Here is a 22761-nt window from a genome sequence, read left to right as displayed (position 1 = left end):
TCGTTATATGACTGATTTTCATTAAACACAAAATATGTGGTCTCTTAACACTCTTAGTGATAAGTATGTGTAAGAAATGGCAGCAACTCAGTTTATGAAGGACTTTTCAAGCATGGATTTGTTTTCCTTTGATGCACAAGTGTTGAATTTTACTTTCTGCAAATAAAAGGCTTTAGCTGCTACAGTGATAGATTCTCTCTACTAATTTGAGAAGTGAGACTTAATCACGGAAGGAAACCAGAGAAGTATTTTGTTAGCAGGGAACCATATTCATAGCTTCATCTGTATACATTTTATGATCTTTGAGCACTATATTCCTGTTTTGTAGATGTTTATTTTGTTCTTTGCTGAAAAGACTAGAATTTCTGGTATTATACAAGGAACTTCTTTCAAATTCTCAAGTCAATTTGAGAACTGATTGCTATCATATGAGGGTAACCTACCTACAAAAATGCTAGGAAGCTGGTTGTACTATATTTTTCAGAACTCTAAATCTTAAATGTTCATGCCTGTAGCAATAACATTTGCAACATTCAGAAACCTAGGTTTGTGTCTGTCATTCAGTATTTATATTAAAATAAGAGTCAGGCTTATGTGAGGTACTTCCTACTAAAAAAAAATATCCCCAATGGAGTATGTGGAGTAACAGCGTGGCCTTGTTTGCACTAGCAGGAGTTTGACTTCAGTGTCATTCGTTGCCCCTTTTCTAGGTATCTAAGATACCAGTCACACGTTACAAGAACATTTACAAAGACAATTGTGATCATGACAGCAGTACTGACTCCCAGTATCTGCAGGTGGTGACCAAAAGTTGACAACGTATCGGATTGTGCATCCGTCAGGGAAGATGAATGAAATGCTTCACTCTTGGGGGACGGTAGTGAAACTGTCAAGTGGGCAAGCAGAGGACTGGTAGTCTGTAAGTGGAGCTTTCCTAACCCAGAAGTAGAGTAGGGAGGAATTCCAGCTTTACTAGGTCAAAGACTTGCACACAAGAGAGCAGTTCAGCCAGCCTAATAAAGAATTGAAGGAAAAGATGTATATAATGTTATAAATACATAAAATTTTATTAATTTAAGAAAACATGTGAGGTATTCTGCTTACCAGTGAGACTTTTCTTTTTTTATCACATATTCCTAAATTATCTATTAGTCTGCACATCTTTACTCCCGTTTATACATTTCAATTACAATATGTTTGTTTTTCTGTTGCTTACTCAACCTTTGTTGCTTTTTTCCTTAAAGACAATTTTATTTTATTTTTAATAATGTATTTCAACACAAGCTTTTGGAAAACTCCAAAAATTATGGAAGGAATTTCAAAATGACAAGTGTTGTCATACTCATCAGAGAAAATTTCTATCCATTCTAAGCGCTTTATTAAGTCTACGTCTTCAGAACTGACTAGTCAATACCTAACTTCATCAGTTCTTTTAAAAATTAGAGAAATACATACATATTAAAAAATCTGTTCTGTTGGCTGGGAACATAGTATTATTGTTCAAATGTCTGCAGCAGTATGTTTCTTGATTGTTCTTTTTGTAGCTCAAGTTCAATTTTAGATTATGTTTAAAATTATCTGCTGTATTCTTGGTATCAACTGCCAAGCACATGATACTCTGGAAAGCTGAAACTGCTAAACCTCTTATGTAGATTTTTTTTTCTAAATGTTATCCCTAATTTTAGCACTGTTAACATTGTCATCTTGCAATTATATAGGGGCATATACAGCATGACCTGCAAATAATGTATCCGCAAAGGGTTTTCCCTCCTACAGGCTTCTATTTCAAATGCTTCATGAAATCAGAAGATATGCAAAATTATTCTGAGCTACTAGCCCACCTACAACATGTCACTGTGGATTGCTGAAAAGTACTATTATAAAAATGAATTTAAGAAGGTGACGAGGATAGGAGTCATTATTGCATTTGTTGTGACGGAATTTGTAAGCTGTTCAGCTTTATGAGTCAGTTAAAAGGAAAAGAGAGAAAGAATGTAATATTTCAATCCACAGCTTCACCAAAGTAGTTTCATGAGTTGTTATGTTGCCAAGTGCCAGATGGTCAGTGACTTATCTGAGGACTTAGATAAGTTATTGAAAATCACATTAATTTTTTTCTATCAAATTTCTATTTATGAACAATTTGAGGTCTTCCTGTCTTACTATCTTTCTTCTTATGCAGTGAACGAGGAAATGAAGAGATTTGACATGTCCTTGTTGCTTTGCCCTGTCATTGGGCAGGAATTCATGGGGATAGTTTGAGCTTCTGGTGGATGGGAAGACAGAATAGGTTGAATGCACAATGACTTTCAAGTTCTGAGTCATTAGGAGACCTCTAGCTGACAGTAGAGATGAGCTGGGCCTGGCTGGTACAAAATTCAATAGCACATCATTCAGCAAACATTGACAAGATCAGAAGTTTGCGGTTCAGTAAGGAAAACATGCTTCTATGCAAGGCCTGTTACAGTATCCCAAACAATGGTTCAGGGGACCATGCAAAGGATGGAGGGGAAAAAAGAGGCTCTATCTGACAACTGACCTTATTTTTGCCTCTCCCCAGCTTCCCTCTTTTCTTTTTTTAATTTCCCAACTCTTGTTGTTGGAAAAGTTTTTTTTTTAATTTCTAAGAAGTATAGGACCAGCACTATTAATTGCCACAGACGCCAGAGGTCTAATACAGTAAAATAGTATGATAGTAGTAAAAGGTGACAGGAAATGTTATGTAGCTGAAAATTGAAGTCCTGGAGTAGGGATAAACTTTTCAGAACTGAGCACAGCTATGGAAGGAATTGGCAAAACTCATTAACTTTGATTACTTCTGAGTTTACTCCTGAGTACCTTCTTAAAAATCCCACTCTCTAATAAAAAACATTAGTGAGGTTTTCTAGCTGAGATTTCAGATCTTTGAGATCTTTAACGAGGAGTTCTGAAAAAGAAATAGAAATTATTTTCACAATGCTCTGAAACATATCCAGTGCACAGAAGTTGGAATTCCATCATATCCTATATAGCTGTTCTTGCTCTCAGTGATGCCCTTGTTGCCTGAGTACTTGCCCAGCTGTACTGCACTCAGACGATCTTCAATCTTGCTTGAACTTTGGAGGTGATGTACAAGGAAGGCAAATGTAGAATCAGGTAATTAATTACTCTGTTCTATAAATTGCAGGTAATTCTCTTAACTGTATGTTCTTTGATACCACTAGGTAGATGATACTTCTTTTTCTCATTAAGAGAAAGAAGAGGGAAAAATATTAAAATACTAAAATGATATCATTAGGATAAAACAAAAAAAATTACAACTAACAAAATGAGAAGGGAGGCTGAATAGCCAAGAGGTAAGGCACATGAATGAAGAAGGTGAGCCTGTCTGATTTACAGCCAGTATTTAGGGTTGGGGAGGAAGGGAAATTAGAAATAGACCCTATTTTTATTTCATTGCATAATAACCTCAATGAACAAAGTGATACACTGGAAGTTACTTAGGAAATCTAAGTACCTGAGACACTTAAAGTTCCTAAAGCTTAGTAAAATCTTTTCAGTTCATGATACCTCCCTGTTAAGGCAGAACATGGCTTTTGTTATGCTCTTTCACTGCTTTGGACTTGGAATTAAGATTTTACTTTAGATCCCAGGTACTAACAGAACATGAAAAAAATAAAAAACTGGGAAAGTAACTACCTGTAACATTCACTGGGGCTCCAATACTCTAATAAATTCTATGTGCAGATGGGATATACTGGCTATCACAAGTGTGCTGGTTTTGGCTGAGAAGGAGTTAATTCTCCTCACCGTGGGGGATCGGGGACCCTTCCAGCTTCCCGCGCTCTGCCGCGTGGCGGGGGGGGCTGGGAGGGGCGGGGCCATGGCGGGGGCGGCTGACCCCGACTGGCCAATGGCAGGTTCATTCCATACCATGTGACACCATGGCCAATATATTGAGGACGGGCAGTGGCAGCTCGGGAGTGGCACGGCGTCGGGTCGGCGGGCGGTGAGCGGCTGCATCGCGTGCCGTTCATTTTGGTGGTTCGTCCCCCTTCCCCGGGGTTTTGCGCTGCTCGTTGTTCTCCTTTACATTGCATTTCTGTTGTTGTTTCTCTTAATTTTAATTATTAAACTTATCCCAACCCACGAGCGTTACCCTTCTGATTCTCTCCCCCATCTACCGGTGGGGGAGTGAGCGAGCGACTGTGTGGGGTTGAGCTGCCGGCTAAACCACGACACACAGGAAAAACAGGACATTTTTGATCTTAGCTCCATATTCACGAAGATACTACCATCTAATAGTCTATTCATCTGCCGAAACCAATAGGAGCTAGGCAATGGATTAATACTGGATATTTGGGGCCGGTGTCTTGCCTTCAGTCACCAGGAAGTCAACAGCAGGGAATGTAATTGAAATCAGGCTCCTCAAGGCATAAACTAATAACCTGACTGTTGGCCTTTTTCTCTGACATCTAAACAGCAAAACTGGAGTGAAGCAGTCTTAGCATGTGAGAAAGGTGCTATATATTACTAGTGGGAACAGACACAACCTCTAAATCTTTGTAGTATTCATGTCTGGTGGTTTTATGTTAGGGCATGTTGCTTAGTTCAGTGTGGTTGTCATTCCCTGGTTGTTGGGCTTGCACATATGGCAGTAAGTGCAAGAAAACGACTTATGCTCTAGAAAATTAAATCCTGTGCTTATCACAATAGAGTACTGAATGAAAAATGGAATAGTTGAATTAAATGAACCCTGCTGCATGTCTCATATCTTAGCAAAAAATACCAAAAAAACCCCAAACGAACAAAAAACACCAATGAACCAGAAGGATCCCACAATCTTCACTCTAGTAGAAAGAGACATGAGGACAAAATGTGCTGGCTTTAAAACTAATTGTTCCAAGGGCAGGGGGCATAAATGGAAACTGTGGTGTTCCATAGCAATATCACAAAACACATGACAGTATTGTTCCCAAGGGTATCAAGGATATACCATTCATTAGATATGTGATTAATGGGAAACATTGATAATACTGATGACTCTTTTGTATGAAAGGAAAAAAATAAAATAGAGTTATCCCAATGAAGAGAGAAAAATAAGTTAAAAAAATCATCTTAGAATGATGTATTAATCTACTATTCTGTTGAATTTGCATTCTAGTACTGGTCTCAGTAAAGCACTGTGTTCCAGTTTGGGGTATTTAGTGTGATATTTAATTTAAAGCTGTGATTGACTTCTGGAAAATCTAACAAGCATTTAGTTTAATTTATTAACATCTAAAGATGCAGTATTCATCATCAGTGATTTTAATTAATGTTCCCCTTCAGCAATGATATACAACAGTTAGGTGACCTTGACGAGAGAACATTCCACTCTATTAAATAATAGACATCCAAAAGATTATTTTGATTTCTGCATCTGCCTGATTCATTCATTCCATTGGCAAAACATTTTCTTGGTAGAATAAAGCCATGCATGCAATGAGACAATTCTTTGAATTGTAATCCATTTTTCTTTAACTTTTAAATTGAAGTTTAGCTTCCTTTGGGGGGGATTATTGTTAGATATTAAAGGTCACTTCCTGAAGAATTGTTTTTGTCCAGTGACTGCTTGCACTTTGGAATTTTTCTTGTCTTTTCCATATAATTCTTATAATATAGTGACCAAAAGTTACAAGTATCAATAACTAAATAGTACATATTTATAAGACAACTTGCATAAGTGCTCCTCTAGGATACTTTGGATTAAATTATTTACTGAACTTAAGCAGAAGACTTGTGGGAAAAAAATACTTTTATCTGCCACTTAGCATGGAAATGGTCCAAAGGTAGGAAAAGGTTCAATAAGGCTGAGAAACATTCAAGAAGCGTATTTTTATGGTTAAGGATGTGATTTAAGAAATAATGTTTAATAATAAAGAAATTCAAGAAGGTATAAATAATTGAGTATTACAGGAAGAGAATATTTTGTCCTGAAAATTTATTCTTTAAAGTCTACAATTTCAATTCATGGTGAGTTCCTGTCATGAACAGTATGGGACAAATTCATTGTTTATTTATTATTGCTATGCTAGTCACATGGAAAAGACATGGACACAAATATTCTGGACACAAATACACTGGGCATAACTTCCTTCTTAGAGTGGATTCTCTTCTGCATCTGAGTCAATTGAAAGGCTTGTAATAAAAATACCACGAATGAGAACAGCACTGGATCCACTGTGCTGAAAATAAATTTTCAGGCCTTCCACTTTTGAATTGCCCCTCACCTGCTGAAATAAAATTTATTGAACATTCTATGCCAAGGCAAGTTTGAATATTTGCTCTTTGTTATATCAGGATTTGCCCTTACCACATTTCCCAGGAAGCCATTTCTTAATTCACTTCAGAAAGACATAGATTTTACTCTATTTACAGTTGTTATTTATTTACTTATTTGGTGCTAATGTGGAAACAGTAAAGAAACATCAGTGGTGGTATTCACTGAATACCAGAATGAACTCTATCCTCAGATTGCTCTTTATGTTCTCTCACCAGTGGAAAGTTTAACTACTTCTTACATTAGCTCTGAAAGTTTCCAGCCATGATCCATGAGGCTGCTGATGTCAACGAAGTTAATAGCAGCCATTTCATCTTATTTTCTCTTAAAACAGAGATGACAAAGATTTTGAGTTCAGCAGTGGATAATACAGCCTTTCTCCACATGTGTTTTACCCTGAAAAATTACTGCAAGCCAAATGTTGAAGCGCTATAAGCAAAGAAAACTATGGTGAAACCAGTAGAGTTCTTTTTTACACATTTAAGGATATCTTGAATTTGACCAGCTGAAACTCTTTTTATTCTCTAGCATGTAGACTTGAATAAAGAAGAAGAAAAGTAAGGGTAGCTCTTTAAACAAACCATCATTAGAGGGGATAGAGATATTCAGATTCAAAACATGGAGATGTTGTATAGAATTCACCAAAAGGAAGAGCAGATAAATTGACACCTTTTCATTAATACTGTAACTACTGCTTTCCTTTCAACGTCTCATGAATTGAATTTGCTCAGGTCACAGAGTATCTACTCCTTCTTGTTGAATTATAAGGTCAGTATGAAATAAATATGAGCTTTTCTTTTGTTTCTAAGGTCTTGAAAAGGACCTTACATTAGTACCAATTGTTTGCAGTTAGCTACACTAACTGGGTCCTTGAGTTTACTGCTAACTTAATTGACGATGCAGCAGGTGGGGGAAAGAACTTTGGAAAGTGCACTAAATATATATATGTGTTCAGACTCCCAAATACCTTTGAAATCCAGTCTGTGATCATTTGCAATAGAACTAACTTCTGTAGAGCTCTGGTTTATAGAAATACTTGTGGAAAACAGAGGCTGACCTCTAAGTAGTACCATCTAATCAGAAGATCATGTCTGCAGCTGGTTGACTGTTTCCTCAGTGAAGGGGAGCGTGTGCTCAGGTGTGAACTAAATCATCACAGTCTATAAAAGACTGGTACCAGAACAAACTCATGAATAAATGGATGTCTGGGTTTAGCTGCCAAGAGAAGAGAGGTAAGTGCTGTGAATGCAGTGTGGGGCTTTGGGGAACTTTGCTAGAGGCTGTTAAAAGGATGCCAGTGTTCAAAGGTCAGTTGTCATTCGATGTTTGTTAGTAATAGCATATTGGGAAAACTATAGGAGCCTACAGTAAAAATTTTTTTGTTGACACGTTTTACTTATATTGTGTTATTTTTTTTTAGTTAGCTCACAGGTCTATTCTTTCCCTTCATACAGAGAGCAGCTAATGCTTCTGATCTGGACTGGCTTATTTAGAGTGATGTATTACACTTCACCGGTTTCTTAAAAATCTGTCTTTAATTTGCTTTCTAAAGATAATTACCTAGTTTATTATGACTTAATGAAAGAAGGTTCAGTGGTAGCATATCTCTGAAAAAAAAACTGGTAGCAGAGTTAGTTTCTTTGGCATTTGTTTGCAAAGTTTGATATTTGTAGCTTTTTAAACTGATACAGTGTTACAGAGAAACTAGTACAGTGTGAGCAAATAACACTTTTCTATGGACCTGTGGCTACACAGGGCTACTTAGTTAAGCAGTAGCCAGTCTGTTGAACAGAAGTGGTCATTATCATAGCAGTAGATTTGCATGTTAAAAAGCCTGATTACACATGCATTCAGAAGACACACAGGCATTGTATTTCAGGGATCAGCTGAAAAACCTTATACTGGTGCATGGAACCAATTACCTCTGTTTCATGAGAAGTTTGATTGTAGCTTTTACAAATAGATATTATGACAGCTTCTTCTCTCTAGCCTTTGTGGCAAAAGTGGTTTTTGGGAAAAATATAAATAGTATGCAGAATGTAGTTAAAAAGCAAAACTGTAGTTTCAAAAATGAAACTGTATGATCCATGTTAAATAATGGCAAAATCGTTTCCTTGAAGCTACTATTACAGGAAAAAGAAGTCTGATAAAATTAATAGAAGTCATAAGTGCATTCTCACATTTTAAAAATTAAACAACTTCATTACATAATTTCAGAGGTAATTCTGTGCTTATCTTGGTTTATGTATTGTGTATTTTTTGTGTTGAAATCTAATCTGATATGATAGATAAAACAGCTTTTTTTCACTACTGAAGATCATGAAAAATCTTCCCAAATATTCTCTTTCAAATATCTCTAATCTCTTTTAGTTTTTTCTACTGTGTCTAATCTACTATGAATTCACTTACTCCTCAGATTTCATATGGAAGCACTCAGGGTATATCTGAATGCTTAGTGTTCCTTGCTCTTATGAGATGAAGCCCAAATGAAGGCTGCTCCTTTGATCCATAGCAAGCAAGTGGAATTGTTTAGAGTTCCTAAGAAGTCTCACTCTTTATTGTTTGTTAAACTTACAGTAGTAGTTAAAACATTGCTCATTGTGATCAGTAATTTACGTGTTGACAAAATTTTAAAAGACCAAATAAAAATGATGCAATGACTGAATGTAGTTATGCTAGGGTGTCAGGCCATGGCTCTTATGTGCAATCAAGCAGTAGAAAATCTGACTTGCTGTGGTGGGTTGACCTTGGCCAGAAACTGTGTCCACCCAACTGCTCACTTTTTCTTCCCCACCAACTGGATGGGGTGAAACAGGATGGAAATGTTTGTAAGTCAGGATAAAGATGGAGAGACTGCTTCCATGTTACTGTCATGGGCAAAGCAGACTCAACCTGGGGAAAATTTATTGCTCATTAAAATAGATTTAGGTAGTGAGAAAGGTAAAAAGCTTCCACTTCTAGCCACAGCTCTGGCAGCTGCAGCACCCCTGGAGCTCTGCAGACTGGCTCTGCAGTGTCCCGCAGGCCTGGCCTCCTCATGGAGGGTACCCCTCCTGCCAGACCTTTGACATCTACACCCAGTACACCTGTATTTTAAAATAATACAGATAAGCTTGAGACAAGAATATTAGACAGCCATTTCTGACTGGGGAATAGGGTAAGTGGCTCTCAATACCTAAATTCAGGATACATGTGTTATATCAAGTCCTTTGCTTAGCAAGGAATACCAGGTGATCAGCAATGGCTAACAACTCCCTCTGTAACGCTTTTTAGATTTATCTTTAAGCTTATGATTATAAATCTTAAAAAAGTAAAATATCCAAGTTTTATCATTAATATAGTAAATCAAAGAATGCTTAAAAATAAAAATGCTTTTGGAGAATTCTGTAGCTTCTGGTTTGAAAACAATGGCCAAATGTATTTGCTGAAGGGATGGGAAATGGGACAATACCTTGCATACTAATGCAAATTAGACTTGTGATATTACTTCAAGAATTCAGCAGCACAATCTAATAAAAAATAAAGGAAACTTTACCTGAGTTTCATAAGTGATTGATTTACTGTGGTTTGGTTGAGGTACATTATGATCTGACCATAAGAATAGTGACTTGTAGTTCTATCAACCTTACCATTCTTGTAAAATGTATTCTATTATAAATCCATTTTCCTCTACTGAAAAAAACTCTACAGGAAAAAGCCCTAGATGTACTGTTGCTTTAGGAATCACTTGAACATTAATATCTGTACACAAACTGCCTAGCACAAGCATTGTTTCTGTTATACTGACTGCCCTGAAGATATCCAAATGCATGAATGTTGAAGTAACTCAGTAATTTTGCTGTCACTCTTGATGTAAACACCATGGGCAACACTTGCATTTAAATCAACACGCTTCCTGTTCCCATTCCTATTTTTGCACTCACTTTCAAGTAAAGCTTAAAGTAGGTGTCTCGCCAAGGTGTGTTCAATGGTCTAACCTTTTCATTGCAACAAGCTTTTACGTAGGATGTTTGAAGGAAATGTATGTGATTGTATTGAAATGTATGAAACAGCACTAGAAGAAATGCTGAGCTGCGTTACTGTTATGTATTTCCTGGAAGAGTGGTTGGCTGTGGAGGTGTGGGATTAAGATCACCAAGTTCAGGTTTAGCTCCAACTTAAACTCATTGGTTAGCTTTAATAACACAACAAACTACTACTAGTTTAGTTTAGTCATCAGTACAGTGGACGTGATAGGACCCATCTTACCAGGTTTTCTGAGGCCTCGTGCAAAAAAATTTAAATCTTTAAAATTGTTATAAGGCTGTACAGCGGCAGCATTTCCCAGCAATGATACGATAATTGAATGTAATGGAAATTCTGTATCCCAGTGGTTTGCCCAGTGCTCTGTGCAAGCCAGAAGGAAGAAATTTCAAAATTTAATAATGTATCTATTGGAATGCCATTTGAAAACAATTGCAACAGGAATATTCAAATGAAAAACAGTTTTACGAATATTTGATTAATTTTAGGCCTTTTTAATTAGAATTAAATTAGAAATAAGACAATTACATGAATGCATAATCTGTTTTTAAATCATATCTGAAAAACACATACCTTCTCTATCAGAACTTAATAGCTGGAAAACTAAAAATAATTTGCTCTACAGCACAAACTGATCATCTTTTTAAGAAAATCTGAGAAAAAGATAGAAAACTAAGAAAATTTATCTTTTGATTAATAGATAAACTTTGAAATTTGTAAAATGATATCCCTATATGTAGGTTTGGAAACAATAAATATTGAAAACTTGGATGCCAGATATGTTTTAACCATGATTGTCTTAAATGCGTGGAGCTGTGCCTGTTTTCCTTTTTGACTGCTTTCTGCTCATGGTTGTGCTGTAACTCTACTTTCTTTCTCTGGATGCATATAGTCATTACTGGACTCTGCATAAGATTTTTATAAGAGACCAACCCATTTTCTGTCATGCTGTTTTAAATCTAGTGTGTGTATGAGCTGGCCAGTATCATTTTCTAAAACTTTACATGTTGCCACCAGGGTCAAGTTTAGGATGAGGGAAATGCTAAGTAGTATAGCCAGAGCCAGACAATTCATACTGATCTATCACTTGTGCCTAGAGATCATAGTGGTGATTGAAGAAGCAGCCCTTCAGCTGAATCCAATTTGATCCCATTCATCTCCATTAGATTTGTAAAGGATTATGTCCAGCTGCCAGAACAGTTAACACTGTTTTTACAAAAACATCTGAATGTCTGAAGAGGCCTACATTTTTCGAGGCTGAGTTCAGCATTTTGAGATCTAATTCAAATAGGCTACCTCTAAGATTATAACAAATGGGACTTCCAAGAGATTTCAAGTCTTTATATGGTTTTAGATACATGTATCTAAGACTTTCCAGATTTTTGCTATAATGGGATTCAGTTGTTCATGAACTTTTCTTGGAGTAATATTGTTTTCGCTTTTATTTTACGTTAACCTGGCAATTGAATTTACCATGTTTTTAATAGCAAAAAAACTCTAAAGATGTCAAAATATTTTTCAGAGTATCAAGTGTTCAGACATTAATGAAACTCAGTTCTTCAGTTCTCATTTAATTTGACTAATCATCTCTTTCAACTAATGTCAGTTTGGCCTTCTGGAATCTGCCACTGAATTAATGAACGAAAATTTGTCAGGGATACGTTGGATCTACAGCATTAAAAATATTCTGGAAACCTTTCTATGAAATACTAAGTCATACAGGATGGTTTTGCTGGGGTTTTTTAGGAATGTGAAATCACAAAATAGGAGTATGTGTTAAGACCCTCTGTGAATATTAATTTGGATGAACAGATTTGCTGGGATTTGGGTGTTTTCTGGTTGGTTGGTTTTTTTAAGCCTGGTCTACTACTGCAAGCCCTTGCCATTTCATTTGCAATGAAAGTCCCCTGGGCAATGTCCCTTCTCTTGCACTTGAAGACAAGCACTCAATAGAATTATCAGATAGTTATTTCTTATAAAATATTATAAATGTTTAGGTTTAATAAAATGCTTTGAAATAATTAGTTTTAAGGTTTCTGTGTATTTATTGTGAGCAAGTCTCCTCATCTTGTATAGGTGTAAGTAGCTCATATATATGTCTACCAGAATAAATTGTGATACTGCCAATGTACACACAGGGACTGATGATACATTTTGCATCACTGTTTTCTATAAAACAGCATAAAATATTTGATATAACAAAAGAACTTAAAGTCAAAACCTTTGATTATATTTTTGCAGAAATTAGATGACCTGGCTTGAAATAAGTGTCATTCAGTATTATAATTAAGAAGGGAGTAGAAAAATTAAGCTGGTTGGTAGGAAGCAACTTGTGTAGTATCAGCATAAATAAGCATCTTTACTATCCTAGCATCCTGGTATAAGAATATGACAGAGAAAAATATTTTTTATTTACTTCTGGTTCCTTGTAATAAAAATTTATCGTGCTATTTGTCAGTCATCTTCTCCTGACTTTGTCTGCTGTCACTCATTTTCTTAGCATCTCTTTTCATATTTCCCCAAACTTTTGTTATTTTACTTTTCTAGCTTCATGCCATATTTCTGAAAGTTCTTATTTGCAAGCACAAACATTTCAACCCACCTCTAGAATGACAGTGAGACATGATTCCACCTGCTCAATGTAAAATCATGACATGTTTTTCTGACTTGTACTCACGGTTGAATCCATCTCCTCCGTAGGCAAAATCATACATGTTTTCCCTTTTGCTGTCTCCTTTCTCAAAGACTACAGCTCTTTCATTTGTCTCCTGTGCATTACTTTTTTACTCAGACTTATATCTAGGACTTCATATTTAGCTTATCACAATGATATAATAATCAAAGATGTGTAAGATAGGCTTTTCTTATCTATTCAATCAGTAAGGCTTTTCTCCACTCTTCCTCTAGCAGCTGGTTGCTGTAATCTGCTTTTTCTTTGGCTTAAAATACTTTGAGTTATCCAGAACACTGCTGTAAAAAGTTGCTTGCCTCCCAAATTGTTTTCATTACCTTGTAACTTCTTGATCTGCTGCTTCTTCCCCTTTTCACCAAATATAAGCTGCTTGTCTCTATTTTCACTTTGCAGTCATCCTTTCCATAATCTGTCAGTCAGAACCAAGAGATCAGTCATCACATCCTGCACTGCGATGTCGGCCTTTAATCTACAGATTTGAACAAATGCACTATTAAATGGCTATCATTGTCTCTGGGAGGTAATTTTTCATCAATAAATATCATTATTTGAATACAAAACACTGACATCTTTCTACTGTCCTGGTATTCCTGGTATTTTGTTGAGTGTGATGTTATTTGCATAATTAGTTCTTCAGGCAGACCACTTTGATTTCTCATACTTCTATCTAACCTCATATTTTCATATTTGCATGATTGTTCAAATTCTTACATACTTGAAGATGGATTTATGTATCAAATGTTCATTTTTAAATTTTACCAAATCAATTCTGAGGTATGAAAGCTATTGAAGAGAGAAATTTTCTTCACAAAATAGTTACCAAGAACACAAGAGTGGTTTCCTAAAATGTTGTGACTACTGATGAGCAGCTTGCAGGGTAATATTATCCCACTCTTATCTTGTCTTCAAACATTTCAGACTCAAAACCGATGAAATATGAAGTACCATTATGTAAAGTTATTTTGAATTAAGTTTTAAAACATCATCTGTAACTGTCTTCACCTCTGCTCTTCGAGAGTCATTGAATTGTCCTAATGTTTCCAGTAAGTTGCTAAACTGTTTTCTTATAAGCCTCTGTGGAGGCTCTCAATATACTATGGTTTATCATTCTCTGTCAAAAGCTTTAATTGTCAAGAAGCAGCAGTGTATCATTGTCCTCATCATCTTGGAGGATTTTTGATAAATCAAAACATTAATTATTCTAATGCTACTATGGCTAGCCCTTTTACTTCCATAGCACTTGATGTTTGACAATGGCACTACATACACTATATATAAATTTAATTAGAGAAGAGCCCTGGTTACAGAAATGACTGGGCTGTTCTTTTAAGTTGTCTCTCAAGATATGATCTCTCATTAGACTTGTCCATGTGAAACATTTATTTAATTAATATAAATGTTAGCCCTGAAAAATCAAGCATAAAATTACCCTGGATTTTAAAGGAATAGTACTGAGTCAGGGAGAAAAATAGCACCTAGGCAATTCCCATTCTTCATAACTTTTCATGCAAGAAATGATGTTAAGATTACTGTATTGCATGAATAATTTATGTCTAGCCAATGTATTTAGAGTATTTAAAATGAATGGGACATCTGAAAGTACATAATGTTGTTTATATCACTAGACAACAAACTTATGTTAAAATTTCATTTAAAACTTGCTGTGAACCAACAAGAGTAAATTAATTCAGTAGGAGGGTTAGAATTTAACTAATTCTTTATTTGTCCTTGCTAGGATAACTGAAGCCCTTTAAAAAGGATTTAGTTTTATTGTTTTTAAAACTTTTCATATGTGTTCTGCAGGATTGTTTAGAGATCAGATAAAATATGAACATTCTTGCCTTTTAAATTATATCTTCAGTATTGAGGACTTCATTTTTAGAATTTCCTTGCTGGAAAATGTTACTTCTGCTTTAGTCTGCAGAAGGAGAAATGCAATCAAAATGCCTGTAAAAAAAACTATAGATATATTAGAAGAACACCCACAATTTATTCACCATGTACCCATACATCTATCAGGAAAAGAAGAACAACATAATCAGAGACTGGGATTGACAAAATTTTGCCCTCCATCACATTTCTTTTTGGATTAAATCATTGAAATTCGTGAAATCCTCGGAGGTTTAGTAAAATACATCGGATGGCAGGAGCTGAAGAGGGTGAAAAGCACTGAGAGATACTTGATCTAATTTTTCCTCCTCCATCTTAGCCTGTAGAAATTTCCCAGGAACAATGTTTAAGGCATCATTTGAGGTAGTGTGGAAGGGCTGTTGGCAAGAATAAGACATAGACCTTCCTGCACTGCACACAGAGAAGGATTTCAAAGTCCCAACACGGTATTGCACAATGTGTAAGCCAATAATATCTAAGAAGAAATTGTCTAGATCATGTGGCCATTCAAAAGTTGTCAGTTCTTTCTTTATCAAATTATACCTTTGCAATTAGGGAAAAGTAAGAATACTATTAGAAATGTTTCCTCTAGAATCACAAGAAAGTTGTGTGAATGAATCAGATGTTAGTTATGAAAGCACACACAGTGCCGGATTTTGCACCAGGGGCATGGCAACCCTGGATGTACGTACAGACTGGGGAGCGAGAGGCTGGAGAGCAGCTCCGCGGGGGGGACCTGGGGGTTCTGGTCAACGGCAAGTTTAACGTGAGCCACCAGTGTGCCCTGGCAGCCAAGAGGGTCAACCGTGCCCTGGCGTGCATCAAGCAGAGCATTGCAGCTGGTCAAGGGAGGGGATTGTCCTGCTCTGCTCTGCCCTGGTGCAGCCTCACCTCAAGTGCTGTGTACAGGTTTGGGTGCCACAGTGTATTAAGGATATAAAGCTACTAGAGAGTGTCCAGAGAAGGGACACAAAGTTGGTGAAGGGTTTAGAGGAGAAACCATGCGAGGAGTGGCTAAAGTCACTTGGTTTGTTCAGCCTGGAGGAGACTGAGGGCAGACTTCATCACGGTCTACAGCTTCCTCACAGGGGGAGGAGAAGGGGCAGGTGCTGATCCCTTCTCTCTGGTGACCAATGACAGGACCCGAAGGAATGGCAGGAAGACGTGCCAGGGGAGGGTTAAGCTGGATATCAGGAAGAGGTTCTTCACCCAAAGGGTAGTGGAGCACTGGAACTGGATCCCCAGGGAGGTATCACGGCACCAAGCCTAATGCTGTTCAAGAACAACTTGGACAATACCCTCAGAAACATGGTGTGAATTTGGGGTTGTCCTGTGCAGGGACAGGAGTTGGACTTGATCCTTGTGGGTCCCTTCCAACTCAGGGCATTCTATGATAGTTCTATGATTAAGGCTACTGCACTGCTAGATCAAATTTCACCTGCAATTTTCCCCACTTATTCATCATTCTGCTAATCTAGCTCAGGATGAAGGTTCTCCCTTCACATCATAAATACTGAAACATAGATCTGAGACTGAAATTAAAGTACCTATTGACATGAGGGGTGGGGGGGAGAAACCTAGGAACTTATATATAAAAGCTTCCAGCACTGAAAAATATTATTTTAACACTACTCTTCCTTATTATTGATCCTTATTTTGACTAACTTAAAATGTAAGCTTCTTCAAATGAGAAACTTTGAAAGCTCAAGCACTAGCTGAGATGTCACCTTATTAGACGTTTTCATCAGAATGGACAGGTCTATGATACACTGTATCCTATTTTTCTCCAAACAGTACAGTAAATGTTACTTTACTGAAAGAGCTAATGGTGTGTGACTGTCAAGTGGAGTTTGCATTAAAAGAATCACCATGGAGGTGTGCCATTGAACATAACTACTCCCAAAGTGGAACTATTTATGAAAATTATTTTGAAAACATTAAATCAAATTTATCTTCTGCTGCATCTAAAACTTTTGTAGTTTGGGCTCAAAAGGAGGATTACGCTCCCTTCCTTAGGGAATTTAAGTCATTTTGTAGCAATAAAGTGTGTGCTTTGGCATTTACATGTCTCAGTTGACTGTTAAAGGAATTAGGCTTCTAGGTTTTGTCCTTTGATTTACATAAGTTATCCATCCAAAGTACCTTGCAATAGGTGCTCAAAGCTTAATATTTTGGGGGGTTTTCCTTCTTTGTGAAATGTCAGATTTTGTCAGTCAAATAAGTAGAAGATACATGGGGTAGCAGTACCCATTACTTAATTTAAGTCTACTGATGTCAGTAGTACTGAAATCATCTGTTCTGGTACTGAATGTTGTCTTGTCACCACATTCACTCTGTAGTGATCCCCTGTGTTATGCTTGGTGTGTGCAGGAATTAGTCTTTGCACTTATGTTCCAGTGCTTTGTTTGGTAAGAGTTGGATTAATTCCATTTCACCTCTCAGAACCACCTTTATATTGTTGTCCATTAAACTTTGTGAATTAATGCCATCAAGGAATATGACAGTTAGAACAGATACCAGAAATGACCATGCAATGCCATAGTATTTGTTGCAATGCCAGGACGTGTCATGACTTTTCAGTGAAGATACATTTTCACCATGGTCACATGCGGCTCATGAGTGACTTGCCTATATTTCATAATTTAGCATTTTTGTGTGTTCCCAGTATATATATATATGATGATGCTTTAAGGCTGGTATGTTGTGGGAATGTCTGAAGGTGTGCATATGCCCTGAAACACAGAGATATTAGCAGTACTATTTGTTATAGGGGTTTTGCTTTTTACTGGTCAAACTATTATCTGTGGGTAATATTAATGGCAGCTGTATGGTTTAAGTCAAGCTTCTTGAAACGTGTTCACTTGAACATTTAAAGCTGAGTATGTTCCTTTCTACTGGGTAATGATTAGTTAGAATGTTACTAGGTAAACCAGAGAGCCGTCTAGGCCAAATACTGCAAGAGCTCCTCCTAATGGAGTGAACAGAAAGAGAAAAGAAATTAAAAAAAAAAAACCAAAAAGTTGGGAAAGAGGTACAGGGAAATTTCCCTGCATTTGTTACTCTGTGTTTCCTTATTTGAATGATGTCACCATATTGCTGAAAAACTTTGGGACGTATTTATCTGAATGAACTTTAGAATGTTGCAGAGACAAGTTGAATTTCTTCTGCAAATAATTTTACAGAGTGAGAACCATACTTGGATACCCAGAAAAAAGTATTCTAATGCTCTTCAGGTGTTTGTAAAAGCTGATGCAATTTTCCTTTGAGTGGGTGTCTCGGGGGAAAGACTGAGTGACATACTAAGCTGATCACAAATGTATCTTCTTTCTGACTACATTACTATGCAGTAACTTAGGCACAAAACTACTCTTTTTTGCAAAGTCAAATCTGTATGCAGTGAGTATTTACACCGTGAAAAGATGGCTGGGCTGAATTCAGTATTTGACTTACAATGAAGTCCTACAGATTCCAGTCCTGTAGATCCCAGTCCTATTTCACCTCTTCAGCTGAATGCATGCCTGTACTCACTGGTCTGGGTAAGGATGACAAAACAGAATCTTAATCTAAGCTGACAAAATGTTCTCAACAAACAGATGAACGTGTTTTAATTCAAGCTGTCACAAATAAAAGAATGGGTTGGCTGGGTACAGCAGCCTGTAGCATGTTGATAGGGAGAGACTGTTAGGCCTTTATTCTATTTCTTTGTTTTCTTTCTTTTTAATATAGAGGAGTCATCTTTAAACAGCTTGTTAAAATAGTTATTGTAATCTAATGAAATATCATTAATTTATTTCTACAAGCTGTAACTAAAGACTTTCATATTTTGTACAAAAGTATGGAAAGTTTTAGATCCATTTGAATCACTGGAACTACACTTGGCAAAGAAACAGATGGCAGTTATGGCAAAAGCAGTTTTCTATCACAATGTTACTGCTGGGCACTTCAGTCACAGGTGTAAATAAAAGCTCCCTGGGGACTGCTGTTTCACATCCAGCTGTGCTAATCTCTGAGGGGCTATTTTAACAGATGGACATTATCACAAAGCTGCTTGTACCTGATGTCTCAGTGTTGAAAGCTGTCAAAAGAAGCGTGTATGGCTTTATATTGAGATTCTCCACCCTTTTTGGAATCCTGTGATGTATATCATTATTTAGATAATCACCAGCTAGGTTGCATAATGAGATGTGCAAGGTAAAAAGCAGATTTAAGACAAGCCAAATCTGTTCACTAACTTTTTCCATGGCTGTCTTTAACTCCCTGGCCAAAATGTCTCCATGTGTTTCATTCTTGCATATTCCAGAAGGGTGGCTGTGATAAATAAAAATGGCATATGTTGCTAACGTCAGGGTTTGAAGACAGCTGGTGATTTTCAGCTAAGACACAGTAGGCCAAATTCTACTTTAATTTTCTTTGAAATCCAGAGAACTGACTGAGCTACAGCAGCTCATGGTCTGGCTGGCTCTCTAATGGTCTAATACTTAAATAAGAGGACAAGGTGAAGGAAGGACTAAATCCAGACCAGGCAGATTACACCATTCCATCAACACATGGTTTTTCAACAACCACAGCTCTGTTTTTGAGAAGTAGTGATAATACATTTTTTCTGAGTCAGAAATGCAGTAAAGGATAGTCATGAAGTATAATTTTTGTAGCATTGAACGAGGGTGTGGTACAACTGATATGTGTTTCCTTAATGTTTATTCATACCAAGTTTTAGGCCTTACAACTTGCTAGATTGCCTAAATGAGGAATGGAAAGCCTCTTCCATATCTGTTCTTGAAGGGAGTGACTTACAGTAGAATTTATTTGTTTAGTTTTAATCATCTCAATTTGAAAGGCACAGATGCTTCCTCTCCAGGCATTTTAGGAGAATACCACTATCAACAGAATTAGGGTACATTTGTGTCATTCTGTTTACAAAGTCAATATATCCAAGGTGTCTAGATGATGAACTTAAATGTTTACCTTTCATTCAGTGTAATTATGGTATATAAACCATCTGCTAAATTTAAAATGAGCAAATTTGTATAGCTTAGATGTAAGTTCAATTAATTAATCTATTAAATTAATTTAAAAGAATGAATTAAACTAATATTTGCTACAATTAACTTGCCCAATTCTAGTACTGAAAAGGGTCACTTCAACCAATTCTAGAACAAAGCAGATGACTCATTTCAAAACTAGTCTTATAGAGTGGGACCTACTAATTACAAACTTCCATCAGTACTTAATTATCATGTACTGCTCACGTGCCAGTTCATCCTATAACAATCTTTGTATCTTCTACTGAGCAGCATAAAAAGCAAGGGGTGTTTTTTATTTCTTATTAAGACAGTTTTCTTTGTGCTCTTCTGTTCTCCATTTAGGCAAAGGACCTTTTCCTAGTCTGCCCTTTTGACTCGGTAATCCATCTTTGTTCTCCCTTTGTCACCTTCCTCTTTACCAAGCATCAATTATTTCTGCCCCTTTTCAAAGCACTTGTACAACTGACTCTCAGAACCTTGCAGCAAAGATTGAGGAAAAACTGGTCCACAAATGCCACTCCAGACTTTGCATTTAGAGCTGAACAAGCATAAGAAAACATGGCTGTTGATGACTCTTCCAACAACAGTTAACATTCTGTAAAGCGAATATTATTCTTCCCAGTGTACCCTGTAGGTAACGGTGTCTTTCCTCAACTAGCATGCTGACTGCAGGCAGACTGGCTTTAGGCTTTTCTGTTCTATAAAGAATAGAATTCAACTAGAAAGAAGCTGAGACAAGCAGAATCTTCCAATTCCCACAAGCAGTGTCAAGACAAGGTACTTGCTGTATAATCACCTCCTGCATGACAATAAACAACACTTAAGGTCTAAATGTCACTGCTGTATCATTTTATAAATAGTAGCCTGAACCAGGCTGGCTGTTGTTTCTGTTTTCAGTTTGGTAGAAATAAAGCTGAAAACTTTGACTCAAAGTATTTTGGAGAAAATCTTTTGCTGAAAGAGCATTTTATGCAGTGTGATTTCTACCAAACTTTTCTCCCTCATTTAATTTAGTAGAAATGTCTGCAAGAATGAGATGAGGTGGGCTTGGCTTTCAAAGGGCAGTGCAATATGCTATGTTTTAGACTTCTGAACAAAACCCACATTGTCTAATTGATTCTTCAAAAAGCATAAGCTGATGAAATTTTCATATCTATAGAAACACTTTTACTTAATTGTGCCATTAGCTTGACAAAAGCAGTGAACCTTTTAAAGACTCCAAGTCTGCATCAATAACTCCTCACAAGTCTGCAGCTTACCATGTACTCATGTTGTGATTAGATTTGCACTTTTATTTCATGTCATTTTACTCTACTTTGGTCACTTTTGGAGGTGATTCCACCTCACACCCTACTCCCCTTTAAATGAGTCCTGCTTCACCCAAAGTGTCTAAAAGTGAGATGTACAGGCAGAAATTTTTGACGTAACTGTCAGCTGAGTATTTTTGTTTCTGTCCATAGCAGATAGTGCCAAAAATAGAGAACTGGAAGCATAGTGGAAAGCTGCTGAACTTGTTGCTTGAGTCAGCCTGTCAGACTCCTTGGTTTTATTGTTGGTTTTTGTCCATAGTGTAAAAGGCAACCTAGGTTAGAGCAATGAATGGGGATAAAGGCACCATGCACTGAGTTCTCCCTTTCCACTTGCTCTACTGAGATGTGTCCAGATCATCTGTTTTCTGTTCATCTATTCACACACTACCCTTTGCTTTCACTTATCTAGCCAGTCTAAAGCTGGAACTCTATACGAACACCCAGTTAGCAAGTAGCATAACATCGTTCCAGTTTGTCTTAGTCTAACTCAACTCCTAAAAACTAAATGTTTGTGGTGTGCTTTCATGAGCTTGCCTTGTCTTCACATTTCAAGACGTATCTGTTATTCCACAGCACAAAGTCTTATCAATGCCAAATTTTATAAGATTGCCAAGTTTAATGATAAAGTGTCTGTGCTAAGATTGAATTTGAATAGAGGTCTGAGTCAGAATCCCTAGATTTTATCTTTTGCAGTGAGCAACTCAGAATGACCAAAATGGCATGTAGGCTTCAAAACTGAGGTTTTTTCAGAGTACTGAAAAAAACTTCTAGAAACAGAACTTGGAGTGAGACATAATACATATAAGGCTTATCTTTTTGCATACACCATTCATTATACCTTCTAAGTATGTCTTCTTCAGACTTACATTCAGACTGCTAAGTTGGTGGTTTTCTTGGTTAAAGCAAATTCTGTCCAACTTGAACCTCTGGGGTCCCCAGGGAAATTATAACCCTCTAAAGATAGGCTGCATATCTGCTCTCTTCTTTCCATGGCACCCTGTGGGCTTTTTTTACTTGCTGAGCCTTTTTTCTAAGTCTTGAGAGCTTGAACAAGCATCAGCAAGTTAGCTGACACAGTCCCACACCCATACTACAACTTGGCTGGGAACAATGATCATAATGCTGCCAGTTTTCTGGTATTCTGCCATTCCTACTGCCAGTCACAAATGCAGCAGGAATTTGTGATGGAAGAACAAGTACAGCCAAAGTAATACAAGATGTAGGCTTCTCAGTGCCACGCATGATGCTTGGGGCTAACTCATACAATATTCTGTTTTCTTGTTGGGAAAAATTTTACTAAAATATCCAAGTAGGAAGAGAAACAATAAATTGAAAAGCAAGATTTTACCTTAAGTATGGTTGAACTTTAGTTTAAAATATGAAATGTTGTCATTTTGAAATAAGTCATACTCATTTGTGTCTTGGGCATTCCCAAAATCTTTATGCAGTGCCACTGGCCAGGGCAAATCTGTAGTTGATGCTAGTTAGCACCTCACACGTGATTTAGCAGATACTTCTGTT

Source organism: Phalacrocorax aristotelis, chromosome 8 (genome assembly GCF_949628215.1).
Source record: "Phalacrocorax aristotelis chromosome 8, bGulAri2.1, whole genome shotgun sequence".
Taxonomy (NCBI): Eukaryota; Metazoa; Chordata; class Aves; order Suliformes; family Phalacrocoracidae; genus Phalacrocorax; species Phalacrocorax aristotelis.
Note: the sequence above shows the minus strand (reverse complement) of the source record.